The 6,000-nt window shown below is 45.4% G+C and overlaps 2 non-coding genes across 2 annotated transcripts; one reads left to right on the top strand and one right to left on the bottom strand.

Annotated features, from left to right (window-relative positions):
• Positions 1-326: 326 nt before the first annotated feature.
• On the bottom strand, positions 327-398 carry trnaq-cug (transfer RNA glutamine (anticodon CUG)). The gene has a single exon. It is a non-coding gene; the product is annotated as a tRNA-Gln (tRNA).
• Positions 399-1,143: 745 nt separating this feature from the next.
• trnan-guu (transfer RNA asparagine (anticodon GUU)) lies at positions 1,144-1,217 on the top strand. Its single transcript has one exon. It is a non-coding gene; the product is annotated as a tRNA-Asn (tRNA).
• Positions 1,218-6,000: the final 4,783 nt, after the last annotated feature.

The raw sequence follows: 6,000 nt of genomic DNA, 5'->3' as shown, positions 1-6,000 counted from the left end.
AATGCCATTTTGACCTTGACCACATGCTCTGCAGAAGTGATTCAAAGTCATTTGCCAGTAAGTCACTTCCCAAGGTGGGCCTGGTCCACCAGCCTTTCAGTTAACGGCCACACACTCTCACCAGTTTGCACCACAGTGACAGCGACTCTTACATGTGAGCGTGGCTTCAACTGCACAACAAACAGGAAATCAACTGTGACAGTACTGCAGTTTATCTTGTGAGAAGCCTGTCTTTCCCAGTGGACTGATGCCGTCGGCTCAATAACTATAGGAGCAGAAGCAACCCCAGCGCTCTACAACGGCCGCAGTGCTGTGAATGGCAATTCAGGTTCCACCGAGAGTTGAACTCGGATCGCTGGATTCAGAGTCCAGAGTGCTCACCATTACACCATGGAACCACTGACAAGGGGCCAATATCTTGCTTTCACAGACATCTAGGAAATATTATCGCTTCAACTGAAAACGTTGCATCATTTCATGCATTTGTATTTCTACATACATTGAAAAGATTTATATAGAGCTGAGTGGTGAAGCGGCAGCGTGCAGGGCCACAACCCAGAGGTTCCTGGGCCACTATCATCCTCGGCTAAGGACACTGTGTGTTTTGTCATCCAACAGACAAGCAAAAGTCAAATGATGAGATTTAGTGATTCAACACATGACCAATTGAGAAGATGACTTTGACATTTTAGAAACAATTTTAAACTCCTGTCATTTGTTTTCAGAGCCATTCATGACCCGACTCCTTCCAAACACTGTGAGATTTTAACTGTCCGTGAACATGGCAGGACCCTGCTTGATCAGGTCAGCTTCTGTTGGAAGCATTCAGGGTCGACACAAACAGTGAGGTGACTCTTTATTTTTCCTTTTTTCTTCTGCTTTTGCTGCTCCCACACTGTGGAACAAACTGCCTTTGGCATTCGTGCCACGACTTATCTCAGACTTTTCAATGCAATGCTGAAGACTTGTGTGATCAAACTGACTGATGATTCTGGATAGGCTGGTCGTATTTTTCTGGGTTGCACTTATGTTTTTCTTTGTTTTTTAATTCCACTGACAGGTTTAAATAATCTGCGCCAAGACTTCTTGGCCATCATGCTTATTATGGTTTTAAGAAATTGACCACGCCCACTTTTGATGTCTGTCTCTGTGGCGCAATAGGTCAGCGCGTTCGGCTGTTAACTGAAAGGTTGGTGGTTCAAGCCCACCCAGGGACGTTGGTCATTCTTCTTGCCAGGTTTCAAGGTCTTGGCAATGACTCATTATCAGCATTCTGTATTCATGTGACACCTTTCTCCGGTTGGAGCTTCTTCCATCATTTCAACAGACGAAATCGTTTCATCTCTCTTCCACTTCATGTGGCACTGACAACTGCAGTCAACACTCTCCTTGGATTCCTGGCTTGTTAGCATTGTGAAACCTTTGCTGACACTCCCAAAGTCCATAAATTACATGCATTGACTTAAGTATTGTCGCTTCAACAGGAAACGTTGCATCATTTCATGCACAAAAAAACAAAAAGATAATAAAAATATCTACATGTGATTTTTTTTTTATCTGTTTGGTTTTGTAGGACAGCAAAGATGATTCTGCAATTCACAGAGAGCATGAATGCATTTGGGAACCTGTAGGATAGTGTGAAAAAAAAGCTGGATCGCTTTTCTTCCACTCTTCAGCAACATGAGTGAACCTCTGTCAGGCGGCTTTCAGGGAGATCTGCTGCTTCAAGGACAGCACCAGAGGATCGAACCGTCGCGAGGCAGAGGAAGACACCATCTTCTGCTGGGAGACGGGGCTGAGCATGATAGACGGTACTTAAAAGAAAATGTTGAAGGACATTTGAAATTGTATCAGTTTAATGATATACTCACACAAACACAAAAACTCTTATATTTCACTGATACTAATCAAAGTTTTTGTGATATTTTAATATTTGAAACAGATTGTATACATTGTTTTATGAAAAACTGCTCAGAGTACTTGTGGCAAAATGGGAAAATAAGCCTTTTGATATCTTCAAATTAAATATGCCTTGTTGTCAATTGTAACACATATGAGGGCTTGTTTGAAAGCTGTTTTACTTTTGTGTGTGTGTGTGTGAAGTAAGATGTGGTTTGCCAAATTGTATAAAGTGTTATCAAACTCCGTACTTAAAAACTAATAAAAGGCTAATTTAAAAAAAAGGAAAAAAAGAAAGCTGTTTTACTTTAAAACGTCAGCAGAATTATTGATTAATTATCCTGTTAAGAAATGTAAGCCAGTATTTATTGGAGAGCTACATGCAGTCATCAAAAGAGCCACATCAGCTTGCGAGCCATAAGTTGCCGACTACTGATCAACACAGCAGCCATGAACGCAGAATGCAGCCTTATCAGTTCATCAGATGTGTTTATTGATTCAATATTACATTTACACTAGAAGTCATTTTCTAAAGTTATGCGTCACAAATTGCAGAATGTGAGAAATGATATCCAGAATAATGTTTTGATAACACAAATGTTGGAGTGATTACCTTCTCTGGCTTGTCCTCTGTGGCCTCGAAGTCTGAAGATGTTTTCAGAGAGTGTTATGACAGCTTCTGGGGAACAATCCTTCTCCTGGATGAAACATATTCACGCAGCATTCGTATTTTAGTGTCCTCATACAGCCGACTAACTGTGATTTCAGCGGGTAACGGGTTGTGACTAAAGTCAAGAATATCAAAATCAAAGTCGTCCACTGCTCCTTCAGGAGACCGTCCATTTGGAAAAAACAAGGTCTTTCCAGTCTCCAGTAACTCTGCCATTGTGACTGTTTTCTGGACAGTCAGAGAACGCGTTCCACCTCCATGTTTTGTTTGAACTTGATGATAATTGCCTTTAACAAAATGCAGCCATCCCATTTCAATCAGGCAACACGTCTTTTCTCCACGTGTATTGCTAAGCTGGAAACCCCTGCTGCCACCTCTGTTGTTATTGGCCCGAGTTTTTCCAGATCCCCGCAGTCTCTCCCTGATACTTTGCGTGAGAGCTGGCTTATCAGGCTGCGGGTCCCTCGAGTTTTCATTCGCCATGTAACGACCACGGAGGTCCTTACGTGTTTCACCCAGCAGGGGTGATAAAATGTGTTTCCTGTGCTGTCATCTTCATGTGCTAGACTTGGGTCACTGTGGCAATTTAATCTGGAGTACGGTTTTGTGATTGGAAACCGTGACAAGGACGTAATTACCTGGACATCGGTATGGGGGCGGGGTTGTTTATTTAAGGAAGGCAGCGCACCTGCTGCGCCAGGGGAGTGACGTCACACGCCGTCCTGGAGGGAAACTCACCTGCCGGAGGAGCGAGGCCGTGGAGCGTTACCCGGAGGAACTGCCACAAAAGGATTATAACCTTGTGCTCTTGGGAATTATAATTGCTTGCCACGGAGCCACCGGGCTGGAGAGGAGGAGCAGCGGGGACGAGAGGTCTTTGGACTTGGCCGGGCGTGAGTAATTATCGGCCGCCGGCCTCTCAGTCGGTCCCCGTGCAGGGACGTGCGCCTCAAACTTTGGGGAACATTGGGAAGGGAGAAGACAGGACTTTCTTGAGGCCTTTCTGTTTATTTTTGGACTTCCCGCGTTGTGCGGCGTTTTTCTGTTTAGTTTTTAAGGAGGAGCGCCCGAGCGGCGGGTGGCTTGTTTTCTGTTGGGAGGGGTTTTGTTATAATAAATGTTGCTTTATGACCAATCTTAAGTTCGTCATCTCCTAGTTAATCACCCCTGCTGATTGGTGTTTCCCGCCCGTGTCCTCTTTAAGCGTAGTGGCAAGATCGTCCTGGAAACGACGGGCGAATTTGTTACAGCCACATTTCGTTGCTGGCAAAATGCTCTCATGGCGAGTCGGTCACCATATTTGTGGATATACTGTCCTAACTGCTCATCAGTCAAAACTCCAATGACGCTGATGTTGATCTGAAGAAGGAAAGGAACGTGTAAACAATTTTGATACAAATAATACTTTAGAATTTGAGAAATTAGGGAAAGCCAGCAAAAGTAGGAAAACATTTGGTGACGTGAACTTATGTGATTACAGTCGTGCTTAATTCCATCATGCAATGCGTGCGATACAGGTATTCACCTTGTCATCTCTTAGTTGGTTGATGACGCTGTCGGGTACATTTTGTGATTTAAGGAAGCTTTCCAAATTCACTTCTGCGGCCATCTCTGCCATGTGACTGAATGGGTACGGAAAGAAGCGGAAGTGGCTCACGGAAGCATTTTTACTGCGCCCATAAAAGTTTTAAGGGAGTGTGGAAACAACTTTACATGCACACGTAAAAGTTTTAAGGGCGCGTGTAAAAAGCTTTACACATGCACGTAAAAGTTTTAAGGGAGCATGTAAAACTCCCTTAAAAGAAATATTTGATGTCCCTTTAGGGGCTCCGTATGAACTTGCAGGTGATAATGTTTTTTGTTTTGTTTTGTTTTTTTGTTAAGGTGAAAGAGAAGGGAACGGCACAAACAAAGATTAATGGTGCGTTCACACCGGACGCGTCGCAAGCGTCGTGAGCGGCGCTTTTCAATGCAAAGTCTATGTGGACGAGCGTCGGGGGGCGGCGCGGCGCGTCAGGAGCGTCATAAGCGTCGCTTTTCAAGCATTTCGAGCATCGACGCCCACGACGCGCGTCCCCGGCGTCAGGAGCGTCGCTCTTTGAGAGTTGGGAAAACTGAACTTTCGACGCGCTGCCGCTGGGCGTCAACCAATCAGAGACGATCCCTCCGCTGCTACGTCACTACGAGTGATCCGAGGACCGATGCGGGCCAGCCAGTGTTGACAACTTGACGACTTTCTCGCTAAATCTGGCGACTTTTCAAAGCCTCTTGGCAACTTTTTTTTTTTGTCAAAAGCAACTAGCAACAAATCTGGCGACCTTTTCTGGTGCTCTGGAGACGTGACAGGACGTCTCGTTGCTGTCGTCAATGAGCAGCGGGTGCTGCCGTGAGCCCATCCCCGTCCCAAAGCTCTCACAAGCGGTCAGTCTCATGCAGCGCTCCCCGCTGCAGTCAGAGCAGAGAGGAGCAGACCAGCCAATAGCCACTTTTCCGACGACGACGCGGTCTAGCTTTATCTAACAAATAAAGCCGACCCGCCATCGCGGAAAACAGAAATCAGCCTCCCGCGCGCCAATAAACTGACGCGCGTCAAGAGCGTCGCGAGCGTCAAGAGCTTTGTATCAAGCGTCAGCTTCGAGGCGTCCCAAGCGTCGACGACGCCCGCGACGCGTCCAGTGTGAACGCACCATAACTCAGAACACAATGAAATGTGCCGGTAATCAAGCAACAGGTTAGATTAAAGGTATCCATATTGTCCCAGATAGCATCGACAGGACAAGTCTGCAGCTGCTCTTGGCAAATTCTGTCACAAATCTATTCACGTCAAGATTCCTTGTAATTTATTTCTCATGGGCCAAAATGACTAAATCTCTCTTCCATGAATACAGCACTGTTCTTCGGAGATGAGTGAGAATGTGGGTTCGTGTTGAAAAAGAGCTTTCACATGCAGCTGTAGACACACCAATGATTAGTGCAGTGACATACAATCTGTGCAAGATGGGAAATAAATGCATCTTTGTCCTGCTGAATGCATTTGCAAGCTTCAGAGAGGTTCACAGCAGTTGGCAGTTTATCCATTAACATTGATCTTGCAACCACAATTTCATTTTGCAGGCTCATGCTTCTTTGCTCTGTGCATGCAGGCACCCGAAGTGGCTTGAGGAGGCGGGGGTCCAGGAAAGCTGTTGTCTTAGCCAGGAGAGAGGATGTGGCTTTCATTAAGTCAACATTCTTTTGAGAGAATCTTGTCTCCATCTCAACAGTTGCTCTGTCCAGAATGTTGAACATTGCCCTTTTAAAGGTCAGGTTAGAGTGACCAGTTTAAATATCAGCTCCCCCTGTCCTAATGAGGATGAGATGATGGTACCATCAAGCTGTGAGCTCACTATCCGTCTCCTTTTAGGTGGATTGGTACTTTCACACTGCGAGAA

Source organism: Salarias fasciatus, chromosome 22, assembly GCF_902148845.1.
Source record: "Salarias fasciatus chromosome 22, fSalaFa1.1, whole genome shotgun sequence".
In the NCBI taxonomy this organism is placed as follows: domain Eukaryota; kingdom Metazoa; phylum Chordata; class Actinopteri; order Blenniiformes; family Blenniidae; genus Salarias; species Salarias fasciatus.
This window is presented reverse-complemented; position numbering and strand designations above follow the sequence as displayed.